The sequence below is a fragment of the Chelonia mydas genome, chromosome 12 (assembly GCF_015237465.2).
Source record: "Chelonia mydas isolate rCheMyd1 chromosome 12, rCheMyd1.pri.v2, whole genome shotgun sequence".
Taxonomy (NCBI): domain Eukaryota; kingdom Metazoa; phylum Chordata; order Testudines; family Cheloniidae; genus Chelonia; species Chelonia mydas.
This window is the reverse complement of record NC_051252.2, coordinates 16,827,401-16,846,616: the sequence shown is the minus strand read 5'-3', so window position 1 is coordinate 16,846,616 and position 19,216 is coordinate 16,827,401. Positions and strand designations below refer to the sequence as shown.

General features: G+C 41.3%; 1 long non-coding RNA gene across 1 annotated transcript in view; it reads right to left on the bottom strand.

Moving 5' to 3' along the window:
• Window positions 1-299: 299 nt before the first annotated feature.
• LOC122462585 overlaps window positions 300-19,216 on the bottom strand; it is a 54,615-nt gene continuing 35,698 nt past the window's right edge. Inside the window, exon 5 of the long non-coding RNA XR_006285250.1 lies at window positions 300-409. This is a non-coding gene — a long non-coding RNA (uncharacterized LOC122462585). The remainder of the gene's footprint in view (window positions 410-19,216) is intronic.

Genomic DNA, 19,216 nt, shown 5'->3' with positions numbered 1-19,216 from the left:
TTTTTCATGTTCTCTGTATCTCTCTATCTATCTATCGATCTTCCTATTGTATTTTCCACTGCATGCATCTGATGAAGTGGGCTTTAGCCCACGAAAGCTTATGCTCAAATAAATTTGTTAGTCTCTAAGGTGCCACAAGTACTCCTCGTTCTTTCAGTAAATAAAGCATTCATTTTCACTTTGAAAGATTGGAGGAATTTTCAAGAAAGAAAAATTCAGACACTTGAAATACAAGATTTTTTTTTTCACAAACGAACTGCAAAGTAATTGTACAAGGAAAAGGCTGACACAAAAGACTAGGTAGATGTGGCCAGCCATGTTAGGTCCTTTATCCTTTTTCTACTTTTTTTCTCCTCTTCTATGACGAGGCTACGTGGAGGGAGGTGTGATCTTTCAGAATTAGCGGAATCTGGAAGAGTACAAAAACCAAGCTAGAATCAGTCCATTTCCCATATTCTTTTCCCTCTTCCATTAGCCATCACAACATAAGGCACAGCACAGCAATAGTACGATATGTTCATTAACAAAGCTATATCACAGGGTGTTCATGTCAGGCACAACCTAAGACCTTGAGCTCAGGGACAGCAGAGTCACCACAGAATGAGTACTGCTGCTGTTTCTAGCCACTCCAATGGAGATGGTATGGGGCAGAGCTGTGGCTCATCTGTTCCTATATCAGCCAGGTTGTGGGTATGGGGCAGAGCTGTGGCTCATCTGTTCCTATATCATCCAGGTTGTGGGGTCCAAACTCTTACTGCACCCACCCACCCCCCTGGGCTCCATGACTTGCTGCTCTTGCTCTACCATAAATCTCTACACCACCCCTAATGTAGAGCTATGACGATAGGCCAGTGTCGAGCCCTGTAGGGCAGCTCATCTAAGTTTAATTGACAGGCATACAGAAACATTCTGTGGTTAAATAGTGTGTTCACCCCGTGCAGGGTCTCATTTTCAAAGGTGTTTCATCCAGTGTTATAACTTTGTGCCTATATTTTTTGCATGTCGAATATGTTGCTGGTGCAAACTGTAGAATGTGGCCATGCAAATGGGAGTTGCACACCCAATCAGCTTAACTGGGGGGTGTCTACTTGATTTATGCACCAGGGCTTGTGCATGCAAATTCTACTGGGGGGGGGGGGGTCATAAACAGAGATGCCCTGTCTGAAAAATTGGCTCTTTATTTATCACTCAGTTATCCACTTAAGTGAACTTCACTGCTTACTTCATGACTCCATTTCACCAAAAACAGTCAAGTAATCTATCATTTCACAGTGCACAAATTGCTAATATCCAGAGAAAGATTGAAAAGGGCAAATACCCATTGCTAAAGCACTTATTTCTTCCTACTATCAGAAAACTAACATTTTCTCATCCCCTTTTAAAAATCCTATTGCTTGTGCATTTGGACACCCTTAAATGAAGCAGGGTAGCAGTGTTTAAAAATGTTGAAAACCAAAAAATCAGTGGGAAAGTTTTACTTATCTAAGTGCTGTTCATTTGACCCTATGCTGTTCCCTCACTTGCTCGCTCAGAACTCCACATCTAAAGTCAAAGAAGGTTTTCTCTCCATTTTCAACATTCACTAAAGATTTTTACTCCTCGGGATATGCTAGTTCAGGCAATGAGGCTAAATCTTTGAGTGCCAAAATCATATTCCAACACAGCTTGTCTGAAATGAGTTTGAGCTTGGTTTAGATCTTATAGGCAGCAGCTCCCATTTCTATTGCCAAATAGATAGCTATGGCTCAAGAATTGGCACAATGGTGAAATCTGGATGCTAAAATTTTCCTCCAGATTTAAATGCAGTGGGCCTGATTCTCCCCTCTCACTGGTTTTACACCAGTGTAACCCTCTTGACTTCAGTGGAGCTACTCTAGATTAACTTTGGTGTAAATGAGTGCAGAATCTAACCCACTGAAGTGGAGTGTGATTATTGGCAAAAGAGCAGAGAAAGCTTACACTGTAATTCTCTGGATAGTACTTGGCCCTGAACAATTTAGGAAATTTCATTTTCCGTGATTGGAGCCCTTATAGCAATCCCATACCAATAGTGATCACTTAACAATTCTGGTCCAAATTTTGCTCTATTGTGCCAGCATAACTAAGAGCAGAATTTGGCCTGTTGACTTCAGTGAAATTGTTCCAGGATTAAACAGGTGTAAGGGCCAAACTACCCCTCAATTACAATTTTCTCAGGGACTCAGTGATAACACAGTTGTCACCATGATTTTATTTTGTAAGCCCTTACCTATGTGCCAGAAGTATCCTAAAATCTTGGCTATACCCAAGAGGTTACCGTAGTTAAAACATGACCAGGCCCATCTACAAACCGAAATTGGAAGTACTTTCTAACTGGGTTACAGATAACAGTGCTGTAACTGGGGCCTTAGACACAGATGTAATATACAGGTGCTAACTGAGAGCAAAATTTGGCCTCAAACCTCCAAATCTTTAAAAGACAGATGTGCACATTATAAACACACCTGACTTATTAAATGGCTGACTTTCCTGGAAATGAATTTCAGAATTAATTCACAAGCCACTGTAAACAATTTATCTTCTTAGCACAGTCCTAGTGTCCTCCTTCCAAAAAATCTAAATGACTTCATTAGTCCGAAGACCAACCTAATGTTTCCACACTAGAAGAACGTGCACAACATTATGCATGTTATTGTGCTAATCACTGGGCAAAATCCTGGCCTTAGCTTAAGAAAATCACATGGGTGAGAGCAGAGCAGAACCAGCTGTGTGTTATACACTATAGCAGTGATACTCAGACTGAGGCTCAGGAGCCACAAGTGGCTCTGTAATGTGTCTCCTGCAGCTTTTTCATATTAGAACACTGTATGATCTAATTATTAACCAATCTAAGTTATTAACCAATCAGGATGATTTTACAGTGTTATTAACCAATTGCAGACTACTTAGTCATTTTGCTGTGAGTATGTGTATATATGTGTATATATATATATATATATATATATATAAAAATGAAACAATGAATTCACACTATGTAGCTCTTTTAGGTAATGCTGATTGATAATTTGGCTCCTGAACCACTGAGGTCTGAGTATTACTGCAGTATAACTAGAGCCCTACCAACTTCACAGTCCATTTGTCAATTTCACAGTCATAAGATTTAAAAAATCATAAATTTCATGATTTCAGATATTTAAATCTCAAATTTCACAGTGTTGCAACTGTAGGGGTCCTGACCCAAAATGGGGTTGTGGGGGTGTCACAGGGTTATTGTAGGGAGGTCGCAGTATTGCCACCCTTACTTCTGTGCTGCTGCTGACAACAGTGCTGCCTTCAGAGCTGGGTGGCGGGAGAGCAGTGGCTGCTGGCTGGGAGCCCAGCTCTGAAGGCAGAGTAGCCGCCAGCAGCAGCGCAGAAGTAAGGATGGCCTGGTATGGCATTGCCACCCTTACTTCTGTGCTGCTGCCTTCAGAGCTGGGCCCTTGGCCAGCAGCCACCAGGCCCGCTCAGCTCTCTGGACTGCTCAGCTCTGAAAGCAGTACTGAATTAAGGGTGGCATTACCATGACACCCCCCACACACACACACACACAATAACCGTGCGAACCTCCTGCAGCTCTCTTTTGGGTCAGGACCCTCAGTTTGAGAAAAGCTGGTCTCCCCTGTAAAATCTGTTCTGTATAGAGTAAAAGCACACAAAAGACCAGATTTCACAGTCCATAACACGTTTTTCACAGCCACAAATTTGGTAGGGCCCTAACTATAACCATCCTGCAATAGCATCCTGCTTGGTGGGCACCAGGGTAATGAATGACTGGGTGCACTTTTCTTCTCCTTTGTGCATGATCAACGTGTGCCCAGAACTACTAAATGTTACTGATTGTAGCAAATGCACTAGTCATTTGTGAGACTGGGAATGCTCCCAGCTCTCAGACCATGTCCCCAGGGATACGGTGCACAGACCAGCCTGATGTCCTTCCCTAGCGCTCTTGTGAGCACTAAGAGGAGATGCACCTCTGCTGCTTATGTAAGGGGAAGAGGTTCCTTGCACCCTCTTTCTGCTTGCTGGAGGAGCAGAGGGCAGAACATAACTCTCAATGAATGTCTTCTGCTTCTTCTTTAGTCTTAGCTAAATGAGCAAATCAGCTAGCTCTTTTAAAACTCTTGGATGCAACCCATCTGGACATGTTTTAAAAATGTCTTACTTTAGCAGTTGCTGTTTAACATCCTCCAGATACTAGTGGAATAGATTTGCTATGACTGTATCATCTGGTTTTTTCCCAAATACAGAACAGATATTTATTGAATATTTCTGAGTTTTCTGCATTATTATTGATAATTCTACCATTTCCATCTAGTAATGGACCAATACCATTGTTAGGATGCCTTTTGTTTCAAATATATTTTAAAAATTTCTTCTTACTGTCCTTAACTCTGCTGGCTGTGGATTTCTCCTTATGTTCCTTTCGTTCCCTTCCCTTATTAATTTCCTACAATTCCTAGCTTCTGATTTATATTCATTATTATCAACTTCCCTTTTCTTCCATTTGAAATATATATATTTTAATAGCTACTTTCACCTCCCCTCTAAATCAGGTTGGTATTTTAAGTGGGATGGCCTTCTTCCTTTACTATGGCTTTTTGGGGTATCTAGTAAATTGTTCTTAAACAATTCCCAATTATAATTCACATTGTTCTAACTAAATTCTTCCTCCCAGCTGGTTTGATTCATAATTGTTTTCAGCTTGGTGAAACTGGCTCTTTTAAAGCACCATGTATACATTTCTGATTTGGACTTCATGCTTGAACACACTTATAATGTGGAACCAGAATAATCACTTTTACCTAAGCTACCATTCATTTTCAGTTCTGTGATCAGCCCCTCTTTACCTGTCAAGATGAGGGCTAATACAGAATTCCTCTTGTTGGATGCAACAATTTTTGAGTTAGGAAATTGTCATCTATAATATTTAGAGATTCCAAGGTATTTTAGTACTGGCAGCATGAGACCTCCAACATATGTCACTATAATTGAAATATCCAATGATCACACAGCCTTTTTTCCCTACACATGATAGAGAGATGCTTAAGGAACCTACTGTTCCCTACTGTGATTTGGTGGTCTGTAGCAGACACCAACTAGTGCCCCATCTTGAAATATATCTGTTAGGACATTGATCCATAAGCATTCAAGATCATTTTCTTCCTTCTTGTCAGTGACTCAGAAAGAGGTAATGCCATTTTTGACAGAGTGCCACTCCCCTTCCTCTTTTGCCCACTCCATCTTTCCTAAATAGGTTATAACCATCAATTTTAATATTTCAGTCATGCAAATCATCCCACGGGGTTTCAGTAATACCAACTAGATTGCATCTATGCTCATAAATGAGCAATTTCAATTCCTCTTGTCTGTTACACACAGCACTGGTGTATAGGCAATAAAAGAATTACTTTTCGTACCTTGATTAACTTTGTTTTCAACATCTCGATTTTGTTGCTAAATGATTGCTCATGTCTTCCCTCTTTTTAATCTCCCCCTTTGTTATTAGTTTATTGCCCTCCTGACTACTCGAGCCAGCCTGGCCCTGAGGAGATTGGTTCCCCTTCTACCGAGAGGGTGGCCATCCCCTCTACTCATGGAAGATGAACCAGTGTTCCACAAAACCAAAACCCTCCACCACTTTCCTAGCCAGTAGTGCACTTCCAGAATCTTCTGCCTTCTGTCTTCCTTCACTCCCAGGACATAAAGGATGTCCAAGAAGATCGCTTGGATAGTCTTCTTCTTCAGCATACTTCTGAGTTCCCTACAGTCACCTACTACCTGTGAGATATCCCCCAATGTAGTGTCATTAGTGCTGATATGAACAATCACCTATAGGTCCTTGCCCCTTGGCTTCAGAAGCCTATCCAGTCTCAGAGTGATGTCCTGTGTTTTAGCTCTGGGAAGACAGTGCACCAGTTTATTGCCTGTCACATGCACAATGTTCTTTTGATTCTCCTGAGTACTGAATTTCCAACAAGAGTGGTCTATCTTCCTTGGATAGTTTGAGATCTCTTCGTGGGCAAGGTTGATTTTCTTACAAGTTGGGCTGAGCTGCCATCCACAGGTGTGTTCCATACATGTCTCCATTCCTTCCGACAAGCTGAATCTTGAGAGGTATCTTCCGCAGCTTACTCATTGAAGACCTGGTATTGATTGGAAACTTCTAGTTGTGTGGAATACATCTTGGTCCTCTTCTCTCTGATGGCCACAGCCTGCCCATCCTCCTCTGTCGTCAGCCATGTAGAATGATACCGTGACCTCTTGTGTCTGGTGGTTACAAACTGCCAGGCCTCTTCTCTGACTCCTCTCTCAACTCCTTGGTGGCAAGTTCCTTTCTTGCTTGAACCTGGGGTACTGGTTTCACAAACCTGGCTATCTAGGAACTACTCAGCTTCTCTGATTCTCTGTAGCATCTATCTTGCCCTTCCAATCCAAGAATCTTTTCTTCCAACACAGTCATCAACTTGCACTTCATACACAGAAAGTCCCATCAGGCAGGAAATAAAATGTGGCACATCTGTTGCAGTTCATCACCACTGTTTCATCACTGGCCACCATGAAATCCCATGTAGAGCTGAACCTTGGAGGAAAGCCTTTCAGAGGTTTCTCAGGGGTACCCAAGATTGTGAGGCATTTTGCTAGTACCTGCCATTAGCATGAGGAACCTTTGTCTGTGCCTGCCATGTATCAGCTCCCCAACTCCACTGGCCACAGGCAACACAAGCACTCCCATCTAGGCCTTGCAGGCCCCACTGCCACTCTACAGGTAAGCAATAGGCATACTCCAGACCTCAAGCCCTCTGAGTGTCTCTCTGGAGTGTCCAACCCCTGGAGTGTCCACTGGACACTCAAAGTATTCACCAATCTGCTGCTTTCAAAGAAGCAATGCACCCCTGCATACCAGTTTCACCTTAGATCACCACTCAATTAACAGTACATTTGATTATAGTGAAATCTAGCAAAAGTTTATTTAACAAATACAGATTCAAATAGTTGCAAGTAGACATATTGGAAACAAATGATTACATATAAAATAAAATCATAACACACATTCTAGTGTCTAGACCTAATTAACAAGATGCTCTCATGTCTAATGAAGTATTGCTCATCCAAAATCTCTGCAGCACCTTACAGGCAAGCTGCCGGTGACCCTTCTTTCATGACACATGCTTGTGGTCAGTTTGCCTCCTAGGTGAAGGATTCAGTGTGTCTCTTTGCCCTCCAGACCAAACCTTTGTTTTTATTCATAAACAGGACACACCCCAGCTGTTTGATTCTTCTGTAGATTCCCTCATCTCTCAATTTGCACCTGGCTCAGTATGCAGATAGGCATACAGTGTGAGGTTACAATACACAGTACATAAATGGCCAGACAGGGAGATAAATGTCAGTTACCTCCTGCCTGAAAGGAACATCTTTGAGGTACATCACCTCCTGGTGAGCCGCCATAACTCCAAGACCTTCAGACTATTATTTTCAGTATAGATACATAACTCCTTAAATATTATCTTTACTACATTTTGCAATGATTATGACAACCAGCAGGCTACTAGCTCTCAGTAGAAACCTCACATGCCACCCTTTAGTGAATTATTATGCAAATATCTGACCCAGGGGATCCCTGTAAAACCTTATGCACCCCCTGGGCCCTTTGGGCCCAAGTGGTCCCTGGATCACAGCCTCTCACACTCCCTCTCTCAACTCCCTCCAAAACTCTCCTATTAGCTGCCTCTGTTCACAGCTCTGGAGTTTGCCTAGCAAGTGACTTTTTAATACCAAGTTTCCCCGCTTAGCTCTGCCCCTCACCACCAGGGACTGATTAACCAATCAGAGTATGTCTACACAGCATTTTGAAGTGAGTAGGAGCAAACCTCCCAGCCCAGGTCAACAGACTCATGCCAGTGGAGCTTGCACTAGTGCTCTAAAGACAGCTCTACAGACAACACTTTGAAGCTGCAGCTCAGGCTCTGAAGCCCGCCCACTCCTGCCCTCCCTAGGCATCAGGGCCTGTGCTCCAGCCCAAACCACAGCTTCAAAGCACTGTCTATACAGCTATTTTTAGAGTGCTAGCGTGAGCCCCACTCGTCCAAGTCTGTTGACCCAGGCTCAAAGACTCACTCCTGCTTGTTCCAAAATGCTGCATAGCGCCTCCGAGACTTCAAACAGCAGGGCTCATCAAAGCTCCAAGGGTGGTAGCCAGGCACCTACAAACCTACCTGTCTCAGATTCAGACTCTAAGTAGAATTGTTACTTCCTGGATCTCCAGTCAAATATCAGAGGGAAATCCACAGTTTCAATAGTGAGAAGTTTTGCCCTAGTACTCTCTGCACTTGCAGTGCTGAGCTTTCTGTCTTTATCTAAAATTGTTGTTGGTGTTTATAGAATTTCCACACTTTATTTTATCAAACTCTCAGCACTCTCTCTAGAACACAAAAGAAAAGGAAAATAAACAGCCTATGCTTTTTCTTCTAACCACTAGTTGGTCTTCCTTTAAGGACCTTAGAAGACATTTTTCTGTATTGTTTCCTTGGGTAGCTTTACTGCTCCATCCCCCTCAGGACCACTTAACAACATCAGCAAAGCAATTAAGTACAGTTTTCAGGAAAATGCCAGAGGCATTACACTGTCTGGATGGGAGTCTCAGCCCAATTATTTTCATCTAGTTGCGAACTATGGAAAGTGGACTTTACTTCATTATAACTTCAGTTCCCACTGATTAAAAGTCTAGCGTGTTACAGACAGTAAGGAAAAATGAAACAATTAAACTTTCCAGCAATAAAATTGCTGCATATTCTTCAGCATACGGGTTTACTTCTCTCCAGAGAAGTGATTAAAATGAATTGATTGAACTATAATTTGATTGACTGAAGAGCTTCCATCCATTGCACTAAAGCTTAAATTCCATCTTATTGCTCTATTTAACTCGGAATATAAAAAATTTCCGGCAGCCTGGCAAACCCCTTATGTAGTCAACTAACTGAAATTTCTTACAACTCTCAGACTATGGAGGGGTCCATTCTCCCTTTGCTATGTTCATGTGACTCACAATGGAATTAAATACATACTCAGGGAGAAGATGTCTAAGAAATTACATGAATCTGACTAATGTCCTTAAAGAAATATTATGGAAGGACTTCTAAATTATTGAGTGTTTTGTGCCCCATTACCCAATCATTTGGGGACTTTATACGCATGATTGTAGAGATGGCTAGTCAAAGAGAGTTGAGAGGTTTTAAATTGTAAGATCATTTAACTGTTGCAAGCCTATCTAAGCAGCAACACCATTTACTATTAAGAGCATTCTCATACTGGCAAAAGTGCAAGGATCATGCCCTCATCATGCAAGGGTCTAACTACACATGGCTTTAACTTGTGCAGCGATGTGTTGGAGGTTGCCAAATGTATATACTGTACTTGATACTTTAAAAGTCTCCCCTTTTTCTAAGCTCTGTCTACCCTATATTGGGTGTGCAAGTGTTGTCTTCTCAAGTGGATTGAGCACCGGGCTGGGACTCAGGAGACCTGGGTTTTATTCCTAGCTCTGCCACTGCTAGGCTGGGTGACCTCGCACCAGTCACTTCACCTTTCTGTGTGTCATTCCCCCCCCCCTCTTTAAAATGGGGATAATGACATTAAAGTGCTTTGATTTCTCTGGATGTAAAGTGCTATATAAGAACTAGGTAATCTTATTAAAGAATGAAAGTCAGTTGTGAGCCCGAATGTTGCAGACTGAGATGCCAGTGTGGAAGCACTAGCAAACAGACACAATGTGGCCTTTGTTTCTGTCCTATGGCTAACATGATATTTTGGTGCATAAAATGCCTAGGTTAGATTTTCCCCTCTGAACATTTAAATTGAATCACCACGCATACAATTCCTGTTGTATATTACAGATGGCGCACTCTGACTTCCCCATCCCCACTTCCCATCTGGAACTAAAATACAGAATTTGACAAGGAAAATTGTGCTGCCATAAAGTTGCATCACCATCAAATTCTAGAGCAAAGTCTCAGCAAAAACAAGTGAAGTTGATAATTTATTCTATCCGTTTACTCAGTCTCATGTGAAGACAAGGGATGTGTAGCATCTTGTTTAAATATTTAATCCTCCTCCTTTAATAGCCAGATCCAAATCCTAATGAAGTCCATAGGAGTCTGAACATCGATGAGAACAGGATTGGAGCTAGCCATTTAGAACATATAAAGGAGACAGTATGGCTCATTGGATGGAAGTGGGGCTGGGTATCAGGACTCTTGAGCTCTTATGTGAGTTTTGTCATTGAGTTGCTTTGTGATCTGGGCCACCACTGTAAAACCAGTAGAGAATCAGGCCACACCTCTAACTTAAAGGACCATAGTATTTGGCCCAGGTGTGGTCCCAATGCCAGGATTTTACAGGGATTTTGTTCACTGTTGATAGTTAAGGTTGCGAATTTGTCACAGAGGTCACAGAAGTCACAGATTCTGTGACTTTCCGTGACCTCTGTGACTTCTGCTGAGGCCAGTGCGCCTGGCTCAGGGGCAGCTCAGGCAGCCCCTGCTCTAGGCTCACCAGCCACTGCTGGGGCAGTCTTGGGCCACTGCCCCTCCCCCGCAGCAGCAGAGTTTGGGTGTGGGAGGGGGCAGGGTGTTGGGGTATAGGACAGGGTGAGGCGGGCTCTGGGCGGCACTTACGTGGGGGGGCTCCCCGGAAGCAACAACATCCCCCTCTCTCGGCTGCTAGGCAGAGGCGTGGCCAGGCAGCTCTGCATGCTGTCTCCGCCCAGAGTGCTGGCTTCGCAGCTCCCATTGGCTGGGAACCTCGGCCCATGGAAGCTGCGGGGGCGGTGCCTGAAGATGCCTAGATGTGACTGGTAGTTTCTTTTGTTTTCTGTTTCACTTTCATGACCCTCAACAAAAAAAGAAAGCACAGAATGAAGATGTGTAACAATAGAAATGTTTTAAAAGGTAGACAAGGGCAAATGATCAGCAGCGATCAGTTTGGTAGAATGCCTCTGTGGGATGCTTGACCCAGAATTCTAGTCTTGCTCATTGCAGACATACCAAATAAAAGTCTAAGAATGTAAGTGCTTTATCACTTGAAGCAGAAAGCCTGAATTTCCTTACAATGAACAACAAAGATTTATAGAACTGAAATTTTCTATAATAAAGATGCTCAGCTTTTCAGAAGGTGGGAGATAACTCAGGTCTTACCGTACAAGTATAAATATTAAGGCCTGAAATTGTACCTAACTTCTCAAGGACAAAGTATTAGAGAGGCAGAATTTCAGTCTAAATGTGTGGATGGGATGATGGTGTAGGAGGAGGGGCTTAGTATATAGTATCACTGATATAGTGATCCAGGAGTTCACATTTGTTACTGGCTTGGTGAAATCTAATTATAGAACACATCATCCGTTTCGAGTATCTGCCCTGTTTTCTGACAGACTGCCCTGAGGTAGGCACTCACAGTCGTAAGCCACACCAGACAGCGTGAACTGGCATTAAATGAGGATAGTGGTATAATAGGCATTGTGGAAACTTGGTGGAATGAGGATAATCAATGGGACACAGTAATACCAGGGTACAAAATATATGGGAATGACAGAGTAGGTTGCACTGGTGGGGATTTCACACTAAATGTTAAAAAAAAAAAACCCAGAGTCAAATAAGCTGAAAATCTTAAATGAATCACATTGCAGCATAGAATCTCTATGGATAGAAATTCCATGCTTGAACAATAAGAGTATAGCAGTATAGGAATATATTACCGACCACCTGACCAGGATGGTGACGGTGATTGTGAAATGCTTAGGGAGGTTAGAGGCTTCAAAATCAGAAAACACAATAATAATGGGTGATTTCAACTACCTTCATATTGACTGGGTAAATGTCACCTCATGGTGTGAGGCAGAGATAACATTTCTAGACACCATAAAATGACTGCTTCTTGGAGCAGCTAGTTGTGGAACTCACAAGGGGAGAGACAGTTCTTGGTTTAGTCCTAGGTGGAGCACAGGATCTTGTCCAAAAGGTAACTTTATCTGAACCACTCAGTAATAATGACCACAATGTAATTAAATTTAACATCCTTGTAGAGGGAAAAATACCAAAAATAAATAAATAAATAAAACCCCCACAGTAACATTTAACTTTAAAAAGCTAAATATACCAGAATAAGAATGCTAGTTAGATGGAAATTAAAAAGAGCAGTCACAAGGATAAAATGCCTGCAAGCAACATGAAGACTACTTAAAAACACTAAAATAGAGACTCATACTAAATGTATACACCAAATAAAAAAGACAGCAGGAGGACCAAAGAATGCCACCATGACTAAACAGCAGGGTAGTGGAGGCCAATAGAGGTAAAATATCGTCCCTTAAAATTTGGAAGTCAATGAGGAAAATAGGAAGCAGCACAAACTCTGGCAAATAAAATGAACAAGTATAATATGAGAGGCCAAAAATAATAATAATTTGAGAAGCTATTCGCAAAGAAGTGAAAATTAACAGTAAAAATGTTTAAGTACATCAGAAGCAGAAAGCCCCCTGACAGTGAGACCACTAGATAACCAAGGTGTTAAAGCAGCACTCAAGAACAACCAAGGCCATTGCAGGGAAACTAAATGGATTTTTTGCATTGGTCTTCACTGCAGAGGATGTGGGGGAGATACCCAAAAAGAATAGCTCTCACATGGGTGACAACTCTGAAGTACTGTCTCAAATTGAAGAGGTTTTAGAACAGATTGATACATTAAACAGTAATAAGTCATCAGGATCAGATAGTATTCACCCAAGAGTTCGGAAGTAATGCAAATACAAAATTGCAGAACTACTGACTGTGATATGTAACCTAGCACTGAAATCAGCCTCTGTACTAAACTATTGGAAGGTAGCTAATATAACGCCAATTTTTAAAAAAGGCTCCAGAGGCTATCCTGGCAATTATAGGCTGGTGAGCCTAATTTCAGTAATGGAAAAATTGATAGAAACTATATTAAAGAACAGAATTATCAGACACATAAACACAATTTATTGGGGACAAGCCAACATGGCTTTTTTAAAGGGAAATATTGCCTTCTCCAATCTATTAGAATTCTTTGATGGAGTCAACAAGCATGAGGACAAGGGTGATCCAGTTGATATAGTGTACTTGGACTTTCAGGAAGCCTTTGACAAGGTCCCATACGAAAGCCTCTTGAGAAAACTAAATAGCCATGAGGTAAGAGAGACCTTCCTGTCATGGATCTGGAACTGATTGAAAGATAGGAAACAAAGGGTAGGGAAAATGGTGAGTTTTCATAATAAAGAGAAGTGAACAACAAATGGAATCCCCCAAACACATGTACTGGGACCTGTGCTGTTCAACATATTCATTAACGACCTGCAAAAGGGAGTGAAGAGTGAAGTGGTAAAGTTTGCAGACAATACAACATTATTCCAGCTAGTTAAGTTCAAAACACACTGTAAGGAGTTACTGATGGATCTCATAAAATTGGGTGACTGGACAACAAAATGGCAGATGAAATTTAATGTTGACAAGTGCAAAATGATCCACATTGGAAAAAAAACCCAACTACACATATACAATGATGAGGGCTAAATTAGCTGTTACCACCCGAGAGAGCATGGAGTCCCAGTGGATAGTTCTGTGAAAACTTTCACTCAGTGTTCCACAGAAGTCAAAAAGGCTAACAGTATGTTAGGAACTATTAGAAAAGGCATAAAAAATAAGACCGAAAATTTCATAATGCCCTTATATAAATCCATGGTGCACCCACACCTAGAATACTATATCCAGTTCTGGTCACCCCTTCTCAAGAAGAATTTAGTGGAACTGGAAAAGGTTCACAGATGATCATGAGTATAGAACAGCTTCCATACAAGGAGAGACTAACAAGATTAGTGCTGCTCAGTGTAGAAACCTGATTACTAAGGGGAATATGATAAAGGTCTATAAAATCATGAATGGTGTGGAAAAAAGATTTACCCTTTCATACAATACAAAAACCAGGGGTCACTTGGTTCATGATTTCACAATGAAATAAATAAGCAGCAAAATACAAACAAAAGGAAATACTTTTTCCACACAGCTAACCTTTAGAACGCATCACCATGGAAGTTGAATGGCCAAAAGTATAACTTGGTTTGGAAAAGAAGGAGTGGACAAGTTCATGGAAGATGGGTCCATCAATGGTTATTAACTAAGATGATCAGGGACACAACCACATACTTGAGGTGACCCTAAACATCTGACTATCAGAAGCTCGGCATGGAAGACGAGTTGGATCACTCCATAATTACCCTGTTCTGTACACTTCTCTGGAGGCTTTGATACAGACCACTGTTGGAAACAGGATACCAGGCAAGATGAACCATAATCTTTCTGAACATGGCAGCTCTTACGGTCTTACATACACTTATTGCCTATTTGGAGAGCTATGCATTTTTTGTGTGTCTTCTGCCACACTGCATAACACAAATGTGGCATGGAACTGTATGATGTGATATATTCCCATGGGTCTTGCTTTTTATAGACATGCGCCATGTGTACATAGGGCAACAAATAGCTTAAATAAAAATTTAAGGTCTAATCCTATAGTTTTTACACTGACAAACTCCTACTAAGTTAACAGGAGTTGTATCTGCATAAGGACTGCAGGATAGAGTGCTTCATTGAAAATTGACATTTGAATCATTTTTTACCAACAAAAGGAGAAAGATTCTTGCTTAGGGACAGAATGGCATACTTTGGCATGTGAAACCCAGGGTCAAAACCAGCCTCAGGTTTCCTCATCTTCCAAACCTTGTGGAGCAAAGCTGTATCACAGGGTGGGTGAGTTAGGCCCACATGCTGAAAGGTATTTAGCATCCAACTCCCACAGAAGTTAGAAGCCTTAATACCTTTGGGGATCTGGGCCTCAGGGTATAATTTTCAAAAGCACCTAAGGGTGGGATTCACAAGGGGGAATTAGGTTCCTGACTGTCACCTTAGGCACTTAAATTCAAAATTTAGGCACCACTTTCACTCACTAACACTGTTGCCACCTAAGGTTCCACTGTTGAAGTCCCTGAGACATGAAGATGACTAGGCATGTGCACAGCCCTAAGTCCTGACTGAGCCCAGCAACTAAGCACCTAACTCATACCTATGCCCCAAGAGCAATCACAACCTAGGCATTCCCCACCTGTCTTGCCTTTGGGGGCCAATCACGGAGGCATGCTCTGAGCACACAAAAAATGTCAACTGGAGGAGGTGGTGGCAGTGGCCCATTATAATCTTTAGCCAGGTGGTTAGAGCACTCACCTGGGATATGGGAGACTCATGTTCCAGCCTCCCTAGCTCCAGTGAATATTTAAATTATATGCAATGGAACAGCTTCAACAAGAAAGACAGACCTTCATCAAAAATACCTCACAGCCCAGTGTTTAGGCACTCTCCTGCGATGGGGGAAACCGATGTTCAAATCCTTTCTCCACTTCAGGCAGAGAGTGGAACGGACATTGAGTCTCTCTCTTGGTGAGAATGCCACATACTTGGTCCTGGACACTCAGGTTTATTAATTTCAAACCTTTATTTGAACCAAAAGCGTACCTTGTGATGAGACATACAGAGAAAGATAGTGATCAATTACCTTCTCCAGAGGCTAGGTGGGTCACAATGGATTTTTCCTATGGTACTCTGACTACCCCTTATAATCTACCGCTTTTTATACACATCCAAATTACATATTAATTAGTTCTCTTCCAGTCACTAAGAATTACGACTATTATGTGTCTTATGCAACTCAGACAATAGGCATGTTTAAGCTTCTATTGGCATAACTTTTGCTGTCTACACTATTCTACTCTACCCTTTACTCCGCATAGGGACTTTTGGGGACTTCCCTGTTTATATGGGGAATTGTCATTGTCTTCTGGCAGCACATTTTGTATATCTGTTGTCCTTCAATTTAAGCACATCCTGTGGTCAAAACCTCACCCCACACAGCAATTTATGAACACATCACTTAAGAAGGTTTATATATAAACAATATCCAAGCCAAAGAAAGGCTAGGCCAAAAGACAGCCATGTCCGCATAAGAATCATCTCAGCCTGTCTAAACTTATGCATCAGACATGATCTTTATAGCAATTCCCAATATCTTCCACTTTGGGCCAGATTTAGAAAGGTATTTGAAATCCCACTGGACACCCAAAAGCACCTAGGCAGGTTAGGCTCCTAACATTGAAGTCAATGAGACTTAGGTGCCCAACCTGCTTAGGTGCTTTTAAAAATCCCAAGAATCCTCTATCTTTAGGTGTCTAAATACCTTCAAAAATCTTTCCCTTAGGTCTCTAAATCCCATAGCTTTCAAAGAGAATTAAGCTCTTAAGGGTTGGATCCAAAAAGGGGACTTAGACTCAGCATTGCACTGCCTAACTTTTAGATGCTCTACCAGGTGGTATGGGCCATGGAGGAGCCCATGCTCACCTCCCACCTTACTCCTGCAACTGTCTATGTTTTGCAAGTCAGCTGGCATGCTTTTAGCATTGTCAGGTATCCCAGGTGATTTTCAAAAGTAACAGCACCTGTGTGTGCATTCTTATGGACTATGACTGGCAATCAAATGTCTTTTGCATCTTTCCCTGTCTACGTAAAGAAAAAAATAATCTGAATTGTTGCCTTTTCTTCAGCTCTTTCATCTGCAAAACTATAATTACACAAATATTCAGAAATGTATAGCAAGCAGTTTTATGGTTGCATAATAAAGCATTTTTCATTGCAAACTTTGTAATTCACATTAATTTTGGAAGAATTATGGGATTATTGTTTTTTCATTAGATTAAATATATAATAGTTTCACTATGTAGTGAAACAACATCTAAAAGGCAGACAAGACTGCATTTACTCCACACTGACAATAAACCCCATATAAACAGACACTTGACAGCTCTCTTCCTAGCAACCAAGGTCTTTTGTCAACAAAACATCTAATTTGTTTTCTGTATCCAGTTTTCTTGCATATGACCCTTCAGCAGTTCAATAATTATCAGGAATTTGCAGCAGGAAAATCAGTGAAAGTTCCACCCAGTGAATAACCAGTCTCATTCATTGTGTGTAATATTTTTATTATTTTCAGAAATATATCGTATGAAGAACAAATTGGAGTGACTTTTGGGTTTACTATAATCAAAAATACATTTATATATCAGCCATCAGGAAGGATTTTAGGCCAAAATACTCACCATGTGTGCCTAAAATTCAGTACCTAAATCTATATTGGGTACCCATATTATTATTTGTGTTGCACTTTGTGTTGTGTTGTGTAGCACTTCAGAGCCCCAAGGCCTGATTTTCAGAGGTGCTCCCACAAAAGACAATATTTAGATGCCTAGTTTTAGACACTGGGCTTGAAAACTTTGTCGTTACTTCACATGTTTATTACCCAGCTAATTTTTAAATATTAGCAACATGCTAAGAAGTGCTGAGCAATTGCAACTCCCCGTTGAAGTCAGGTACTGAGCACCCCTCAAGCTTTAGCTGTGTCTTTTCTGGGCCAAGGTGGTTGCAATGATTTTGCTCATGAAGCAGCTATTTTTTATCCCTTATGATCTCTGTAGGAGACTGGCGATCCAGAAAAAGCCATAAGAAAAGAGAAATGTAACAATAAGGAATAATGAGTGAGCAATGGTAGTAAAGCAAAAAAAGAAAGGGAAGGTTGAAAGTGTTTGCTAATGGACACTTTCTTGACATAGCTCCCTCTTCCCTCTCTCAAGGAGATATTAGACCCAACCCCACTTTCCATCCCCCCAATCATGTACGTGTTGTGTCCTCTCCAGAGGGAGGGCCCCAGGAGTCTTCCCGCCTCCCTGCAGGAATGTAACCATGATTGCCTGGAAACCACCTCAGCCTTGTATGGAGAATGGGAGTAGCTAGTAGGGGTAAACGGGTGTGGTGACATCTCCTGGATATTCACTACTAGAAAGCTAGCTTCCCTCCTGCCCCTGAAAAAGCCCTAAGCTGCTTCTTTGGAGGAGCAGATGGTCTGCCTTACCCTATTCTTCAATAGCAGGATCCAGAACCATTCTGCTGCAGTCCATAGTGGCCCACTCCTTTCAGCTCATTAAAATGCCCCAAAGGTCAGTATGGTATTCTGACAATAATCCCACTTCCCAGATGAGGTATCTGAGACTAGCACAGAGCACACAGCAGTGAGAGCACAGAGGGAAGGGTATATGAGCTGCAGCATGATTTAAATGTTAAAGGCTGAAAACAGTAGACTTCAAGTGAAGCATTTCTGACTCTTATGGTTAAGTGCTAGTGTGCATTAACATATGGGAATCCCAGCAGGTTATGCATCTGTATTTACCAGTATTCAAAGATCACACATCTTATTTTAGTATTTTTTCCATTTATTTCAACCTTAATGTTTTATTTATGAATTAAGGATTATTAACGGTTTGAAACTTCATTATAAATTATCCTGGGGGATGTCACTAACCGTGGCCCATTAAGTTATTATTCCCAAATATCTAATTTAGATTTCATAAAACATCTATTGAACATTGATAAAATAATGAATTTATTAAAAAATTATTCACAGCAGTAGCATTAAGCTTAATATGGAACTGAGTCTACAATCTGTAGTTCTGTTGTCAAACATCCATGCAAATGTTTGATGTAATCACTGAGTATCTAACATACTGGAACAGACCATCAAACAAACTTCAGTAAAAGATCTATTTAAGATTTTGTTTTCGACAAACTCTTGTATCAAATGAGATGCAGCCTATGTGTGGGGACCTTGGATCTACCTATTTGTCTGTCTGTCATAGGATTTCATACTGCTACCCATCACTGTAATAATCTAAGACCTTCCACATAAAAATCAATAGGAATAGTGAAGTCCTTGGTGAACTCCTTAAGAGTGTCTCTGGAATTTCTCCCTTTCCAGGTCAAACTATTTTATGGGGTGTTCATTTGTTTTGCTTTGGATCAGGCCTTCAGTGACCAGACCATTACCTAATCATAATGTATCATGTTTCTAGAGAATGGCATTATATTTTCAGTGTTAACTTCCTATCCATGTTTCATTGTTCTCCAACAATCTATTTGCGCAGACATCTCCACTGAGCTGTCACAGAGGATTCTAAGCGCCCAATCTTTTAAAGTGCCCATACAGATTTGTGCAAACATAACAAAAGTATTGCAAACCCTGAAGCCAGCTCAAG